The sequence below is a fragment of the Porites lutea genome, chromosome 10 (assembly GCF_958299795.1).
Source record: "Porites lutea chromosome 10, jaPorLute2.1, whole genome shotgun sequence".
NCBI lineage: Eukaryota > Metazoa > Cnidaria > Anthozoa > Scleractinia > Poritidae > Porites > Porites lutea.
The window spans coordinates 6,744,791-6,753,362 of NC_133210.1; the positions used below are offsets into that span (position 1 = coordinate 6,744,791).

The 8,572-nt window shown below is 38.4% G+C and overlaps 1 long non-coding RNA gene across 1 annotated transcript in view; it reads left to right on the top strand.

Annotated features, from left to right (window-relative positions):
• Positions 1-8,572, top strand: part of LOC140950873 (uncharacterized) — a 373,771-nt gene that overhangs the window by 218,789 nt on the left and 146,410 nt on the right. The window lies entirely within an intron of this gene.

Genomic DNA, 8,572 nt, shown 5'->3' on the forward strand with positions numbered 1-8,572 from the left:
AACTGATGTCGAACAGCGCAGCGACGTGACTACAATGGAATAGGGGAGTTTCCACTACTCTTGCGCATGGTGTGCTCCCTCTTCTCCTATTTTCCTATTTTTACTGTATCACTCCGCGAATTTCAATTGACTTATTTCTTAATTTGAGACCGGGAAGCCCAGGCTTCATAAGCCTTCTGGTTTCTTCTGGGCTCCCTTGCCAACTTACAACCCCTCTATGCATTCTTGTATTGTATTACATTTTGGCTAAATAAAAATGAACTGAACTGAATAGCTGCTCATTACAGCGCTACCCCGGCATTAAGACGTTTCTGGTACTCTTACATGAACATGATCATAAAGCAAGTCCATGTGAGAGCTTCAACTGACGGTACAGTTATTTAGCTGGTTTTATAGATCCGGTTAGTAACCCATTTTACAGTTCCAGGTAAAAACGAGGCTGGAGTTGACCTTGTTATGATACAAACCTCCCTGCTATATATATATATTTATATATACATACACCCGTTTTCAAAATGGTTTTCATATAGAGATATATATAGATAGATATTTAGTTTTGTTTTGTTGCACGTGCGCCCGTGCGCATTTTTCACTTCTTATTGTCCAACTTGCGAAAAAAACTCCGTTCAACGTTAAATTCTCTCTTCGTCAGGTTCTTTGGTCCAATTTGTCAATAAAAAAGAGAATGCACGAATATTGTCTGAAATTCTCTGGATTTGCATTCTTTTGAAAATTAAGAATGCGGAATTCGGTCAGTTGTAGGTCATATAATTGTTGTAGTTACAGGATAAGGAGAAAATCATCAAAGATTTTCATTTTACAACAACGCAGATGAAATGTAAAAAAAAGTGTTTTCGAAACCGCTGATTTTTTTTTCTGAGAAGGAAGATGTGACGGTGGATGTCGCTATTGGATATGTGGGAAGGAGCAAAAATATCATAGCAGTTGATTAAAAAGAACCAAGACGTTGACTAGGTTCATAGAAGTAGATTTTATCATAACCATGATGAGCGTGTCATATATATATTAATGTCTCACCTTTTGTCGCGTAAAATCACGGCCTGTAAGGCAACGTCTCACTGAAGACAGAATAAACTTTCGGCCACAAATGTTTTCAAGTTAGTTTAAAAGTTTCTCTTAAGCACGCCCCTGGACAGCGCATTTTTAATACACACCGTCAATAAAAATGCTTCGCCACTTGCTTCAGATGCCATGACATTTGGCCTCACAATTTGGTGACGCCGCATAACTCGGCTGCTTCGCGGGCTGTTTTCCTCATTCCCAAAATCAGTCATATAATTCGCCATTGCAAATTTGTATTGCAGGGCGGATGCTTTTTTCTAAAAAAAGCTCAAACGACATGTTCTTTTCAAATTGGAACAAAGAACCCGACGAAGAAAAATTTTATCGTTGAACCTACTTTTTTCACAAGTTCGACAATAGCAAATGAAAAATGCACACGGGCGCACGTGCAAGAAAACAAAAGTACATATCTACCTATATATCTCTCTATATGAAAAGCTTTTTGCAAAAGGGTGTATATATATAGTATGTGAACTACTCAAATCCTGAGTGCATGGGTGTTTGGACTGTTCGATATATATATATATATATATATATATATATATGTGTGTATATATATATATCCATCGAACAGTCCTAGAAGCAATCTAGTTTGTCGTGTGGTTTATAGCCAGAGTGAGACAGGATGGCAGACTGTACTTAATGCGGGAGTACACCATGTTATGATTTTGAGAATTGCACTGTAAGATCAGAAACTCTAATATAGTCGTCCTCTTTTTCCAGTATTTTAAAGAGTTTTCCTCTTAGTTCGCTTTTAAATTGATTTTTTTAAGTGTTTTGATAGAAAGTGGAATACTGTTCCAAATCAAAGCATCGGAAATAGAGAAGGCTCGCTTCATATTTTCAGTTCTGACTTGTTCAACATAGTAGTTTTCCCTAGTAACAGATCTAGTCCTGTAACTGTGGACATAAGACAGTTTCGTGAACATATTCTTAATGTTATCAGGAGCGAGATTATTATGGACGTCGTACATTAAAAGGTTCATAGCGAGAACGATATCGGCAGCTGTTTTGTTTCTAAGAACAATGGAACTGCATGAGTTCTTGGTTCAGCAAAGAACATTAGCCCAAGGGCTCTCTTCTGGAGAACCAGTAGTTTATAAAGATGCGTTTCAGCAGCATGACCCCTAGCACAAATACCATAACTGATATGAGACAAAATTAAAGAGCAGTATAAAGTGAGAAGTACATGACGCGGAACAAAATGTCTGAGCTTGGCGATAATTCCGATTGTTTTACTGACTTTTTGACATAGGTGATCTATATGAAATTTCCATGAAAGGTTCGAATCAATGAGTATACCAAGGTATCTAATACAATTTTTCATTTCTAACGGTTGACTGGTATTTGAATTATTATTAATTATTTTGATATTAGGATGAAAAGGAATAGTCTTTTGGCGTGGACGAAAGATGATATAGTTACTGGTTTGTTAGCGTGGGTACGTGAAAATACGCGTTGGTAAATGTTTGTTTCAATGCAGAACAGGGTTGTTAATCTTATTCGTATTGGCTGCAACATATATCTGAGGAATACCAAAGATAAATGTGAATTATGGGGATACGTAAAATCGAACAAAAATGACTCCCGCTTCGCCAACAATGAATCTTGAATTATGTAAACTTCCTTGCGTGCATCTTACTCGCTTCCGATTGGCTCAAAAACATTCAGCTACTGTCAAAGCTCACACATGCGCACTATCGTGACACAGTCCCTTTAAGCCATTGTTAAAAAAGAGCGGAGCTGATCATGAGAACTTTTCAAATTTTCGGCCAGTATCGAATTTGTATTGTCTATCTAGAGTCACGGAGAAAGTAGTGGCAGCATAATTAAGTGATCATCTTAATGGTAAAGAGGGTTTACTTGAAGATTTTCAATCAGCGTATAAATGTTATCACAGCACTGAAACCGCACTTGTCAGAGTCCATAATGACATTTTGAAAGCTGTTGACGACAACACATCTCTTATTCTACTATTGCTTGACTTATTGGCTGCATTCGTAAACTGTCGATCACACGATTTTGGTATCAAGACTGGCGAATCGTTTCGGCATTAGGGACACTGCTAAATTGGTTTCGTTCATATCTTCAGTTACGTAAGCAGTTTGTTTTTGTTAATGGTATTGATTCGCCACTAAAAGATCTGCAATACGGAGTACCGCAAGAAAGCGTGTTAGTTCCTTTACTGTATTTACTTTACACAAGTCCGTTGGATGATAAAGCCAGAAAGTATGGCATACCATTTCATCTGTATGCAGTTGATGGACCTATATACATCCATGTTTCTCGTTTACATCTAACTGCCCTAACCATTCATCCTACGCGAAGGAGACAGTTGAGCTGTGTGTTAAAGATATTGGCGACCGGATGCTGTGTAATAAATTTAAGCTGAATAAAGAGAAGGCGAAACTTCTAGTTGTTAGATCAAGATATCGACCACGTCATCCCCTCAACCACATCCAAATCGGAGATGATGTTATCAGTCCCTGTGAACATGCGAAAAATCTAGGAGTTGGATTTGATCAGTATTTCGATTTTAGTGAGCACGTTAAAATGACCTGCAAGATCGCGTTTTTCCGCATTTGCGGTATTGCAAAATTTAGACGATATTTATCCCATGACACTGCCAAGACTATTGTTCACACTCACATAACCTCGCGTTTAGATTACTGTAATGCCCTGTACTATGGTCTTCCAAAGTATCTGATTGATAGACTTCAACTTGTGCAGGCCTACTCTCGGACCTAAAGTCGCCCAAAGTCGCCTTAAGTCGCCTTAAGTTGCCTTAAGTCGCCTAAAGTTGCCTAGTTGCCTTAAGTCACTAAATCATTCAAATCTTAACGAGGTTCAAATTGTCTTGTAGTTATTACTTTTTTAGTTTTCTATTTCTACAATGCATGATTTCTCATAAAGTGTGTAATAACCCGTGTTCAATAATATTAGCCACAGACCCACCCCACCCCCCACAAAAAACTCCCACGGTGACTTAAGACCCATTACTTTCTTCTCCAGCCCTCTAATTTATGCATTTAATTACTTTACGCAATTTAATACACGTAATAATTAGTCGTAAGCAATACAAGAATAATCATTCCTGTATTGTTTATGCAAAAATGACAACATATAGTACACAACTTTATCCAGTCACTTGTACAGGTATTTTATTAATTTCATCCGGGAGGTTTGTCTCGTATTTCTGAGTAAAAATATTGTTTAAAAAGGCATTTAAAGGTTCAAGTTCTAGCTTAATTACATTAAACAGTGTGCAAAGAGAGTAGCCAGAGTAGTGTCCAGGCAATAGCCCTGGGGTACTGGATTTTATGATTGGGCTAGTGAACTGGATGCGTTTTCAACTTGCCTGGCTGGCAAGTAGAGTTTTTTAGGGAATTCAGATTACAGAAGAACTGTAATCAGTCTCATTCATAAAAAAAAAATTGGGGTTAGTCAAAATGGCTTTCAGGCTAGTGTATGCTAGGCAAGCTGTAAAGCTGACTTTCTTTGCACCCTGAACAACATATAATTAAAAAAGCGAGTCTCTTTTCTACTGCTTTGTGAGAGTCCAACACTGAAAGACATTTCAAGTAACTAAGATCAATACAGGGAGGTTGCAGTGAGGAAAAAAAAAAACAATTATTGCCGCCACAACATTAATCTAAATTTTCTGGTAGTTAATACATGTCTAAAGGTCAATCGAAAAAAGTGTCAATGTAAATTACCGACCCAGATTTTAAGAGCAACTAATGATAAGTTTTTTCTCCAGCACAACCTCTGATCTGTATTGACCGTGGGATTATATCCATCTATCATTGACAGAAACACAATCACTCTTATAAACTTGAACACTTAGCCTTAGCCAGAAATTCAAGAAATTCAAGCTTTGTACATCGAAGGTGCGTAAAACTGCTCTTTGTTTATGTTATCGTGATTGCTCCTTGCCAAACGATTTGATGTAATTGACCATTATTGATGAAGAACGTAGAAAAGCGAAATAATATTGTTCTTTCCTCCACGTTATGGACGCCCAGAAAGTATTGTGTTTTGATCACGTGACTAACTGGTCTGGAGGCGGGGAGAGGGCGGGACCGAGAAATAATGGAAATAATGGGAGAAGCAAAATGGCGGATAGAAAAGTGCTCTTGTTGTTGTCAATTGTACGTCGCGTTTTCGTTTAAAGATCTCCTTTTAAATGGAAATTTCTGACATAATAATGGAAACGTTTACACTTGGTACTGCCATCGGTTTTTTCCTTTTGTGCTGAGAGCGTAAACGCTGCCGCGTGGAACAGAGCAAGGTTGGTTGAAGCTAAGCTTAGTTGTTTCTGCTGGTGCATAAATTCACTAATGAAATCAACCCGACTGGAAAGTTTCCAAAGAAACCATGGATAAGAGAGTACGGTTCACTAGCGAAGCAAGTATTTGGAAGTGTTTTGTTTGACTGAGACAGGAAAGGAGCAATATATATACGGCGAGAACTACAAACTTTTTGTTTTGAATTCATTTGGAAAAACACCCTCTTAGCCAAACGTGTGGGGACAAACATTGGCAGAGCAACTGCCAAGACATACATTGGAGATCGTCATTTCCATAATGTGCGATATCGATAAGTGATTTTAGATGTTTTAAATTAATTACTTAAATGTTTGTTGTCAAATTATGAAAAAAAGACACTTCAATATGAAGTTTTTGCTACATGTCAGCTTACAGTATTTTACAGAGATGTATTGAAATACTCTACTTTAAGGGTTTTATTTTTACTTCGGCGGAGCGCGAAGTAAAGGATTCGCGACGCTCAGGAATGTATCAAAGTTGCAATTTTTTGACAAGATTGGGCACGCAAAGTCTGTAGGTTTTCGGTTCTGTTCGGCTATTTGACGAAGTGAGAGCCGAATTAGTTCGAGATATCTCGAGATCACTTCGATTTCTTTGATTTATTCTTTAACTTTTTCGAGGAAGAAAGAATTATTATTTTGGCATTCCCGGGGTTTGAACCGACTCACCTGTGTGACCCGTCAGATCAGAGGGGAATCTAAGTTGAGGGATTAGCCGATTGCGCTACTGCGACCCAAGGTAGTTTGAGATATGAAAAATAGTTATGAAATTATGCACTACTTTCGGGACAAGATTGGGCGTGCAAGTTCGTGACTTTTCTGCTTGTTTCAACTATTTCCCGAAATGAGACCGGACTACTTCGTGATATCTTGAGATCACTTCGAGTTTAGTCTTTAATTTCTCGAGGAATAAATAGAGGATATTTCGTGGCTGCGCAGAGACACGAAATTTCTCTTCGAGTGTTGAAAAACATTTCACAAGTGAGCCCTCCTTTCGAACTGTTTTGTGATGAATTTAATGTTACAAAATGCTGCACAAAGACATTTTGTCTGTGTTGCGTGTTACGTAGTAAAATTGCTTTCATGCGTTGCGTGACCTTCTCGAACGTTCTCTACGTTTTTAGATTATTCATGAATAATTAATTAGGACATGTTTACATTTCAGCATGAGTCAGCAGATTTGCATCAGTTACTGAAATCATAAAATATGTCGAAAAGCTACTACTATTCGCCTGTTTAGTATTTTCTAGAACCTTATGTCAAACGGTATACAAGTTCCAAGTGAGCTATTTTGACGAACTAAGTTTTTTTCCCACGAGCTGGACTGCTGTGTCTAGTCAAGTGTGACGAAGGTCGATTTTCAGGTTCTGTGTTTACAAGTTCGCGGAAGCCGTAAGATATCTGAAGTTCAAGTGAGAGTTTGTTATTATTGGTAGAGGCTGTTTAGTTTTACTCGAAGTTCAAGTCAAGTTTGTGTTGGCGAATGCTGTGTTTTAAAGCTCTGTAAAGGCTATGTTCCTTTGGTTTTAAACTTCCTTGTGTTAATCCGACATCCCTGCGTGCTGATAGTCAGTGAATAATTATCCTCAAAATATTCGAACTCGTGACTTTGAGTTTTAGCCAATTTCAGGCTCAACGTAATTGACTCCTTACCCACGCCTTACATATCTTTAATCAGTACATGGACTGCTATGCTATTTTTGAAGCCTGATGTGACTAAGAAAAATAGAGAATTGATTTTTTTAGAAGGATTTGTATGGCGTCATCAGAGCATAACTGGGCTAATATCTCGGAGCCAATTTGTCCCGAAATGCTAGTTTTTGACAAGTAGGCCTCTTGGATGCTGCTCTTTTCAGAATACCCTGACAAATCCCATAATTTCACAAATTAACACCTCACTCTTACCGTATTTGATTTCTTACTATTTCTCTGCATTTACAATTAATTAGTTCCACATCCACGACGCCGAAGTGTACGCTCCGTAGCGTCTTGTTTGGAAAAAGAAGTGCAGGAACCATTGATTTTTTGTCCCTTATATTATAAAATAATGCATTTAAAGACCAGGAGAAAATTTACCCTTTTGGTTGCTTCTAACTCAGATTTTGTCTCTGCTAATGTAATACTAAACCAACACCCTTCATATTAGCCTGTGCCACAGCTAGAACTAAACTCTGGGTTAAGTCCATCTGCAAAACAGTGGCAAAATCCTAGTTCTGGGCCCCCTGTGTGTGTATCAGGAGTAGAAAACATGCCAGGACTGGACTGTTAAAAATGCCATTGTCCATTTGCCTAGACTACGAGTAGTCCCCCACTTTTCCTCAGAGATAGTAGAGCAAGCGAAACGCGAGCGCACGTGAAAATCACCCGTCGTATCCCCTTCCAAATCAATTAAGAGCATCCGATGGGATTCCTTCCCTCATTGAGCTGCCATTACTCTTGTCATCGGTAAACTGCGGAGGATATTTATTGCAAGCAAAAGAGAACCCAGATACTTATTTTCTTCACGGATGTCTAGCGTGAAGAACTTGATAGTGTAGCAACACACGACTTTCATTCATGCCAAAATGCTGCTTGTTCCAATGAATGTTTTTCTCTGACGGGTAGATTATGCTCTGGAGGAAAACGTTTTGACTGAGCAAATGTGATTTTTGCCGCTTATTTCATACTGAAAGGTCGTGACACGCATATTAATTTTCTGCGGTTATTGTTTATGGTCGGCATGATGTGTCCTCTGATGCAAGAGCATTTTCTTTCACCTCTTTTGAAAACAAAAGCTCTTCAATGCGGCTAAATAGGAGTTTTGCGTTGTTTAATTTCTCTGGCGGTTGCCTTCTGGATATGAATAATTTAAAGCGATTTTTTTGGCCGTGAACTGTGACGATTTTCTGCAATGTTTTGTCACGCTGGGTCCAGCTCGTCAGCGTTTTTAGCAGGACGGTTATATCCAAATCTCGAAGAATGGACTGCAGCTTAAACTAAAACTACATCAACTATGGAAAACTGCGATGTGACTCAGTCATGACTGCTCATGAATTTTAACTGCCGCTTGTTTTTCTGGAGATAATGTGAGTCTAATAATGTGATAACTTTTGAATAAGCTTACAGCCTTGCGACTGTTCTGTTTTTCCCACTTTGTGGTCAGGTAAGACCATGGTTTCAGTC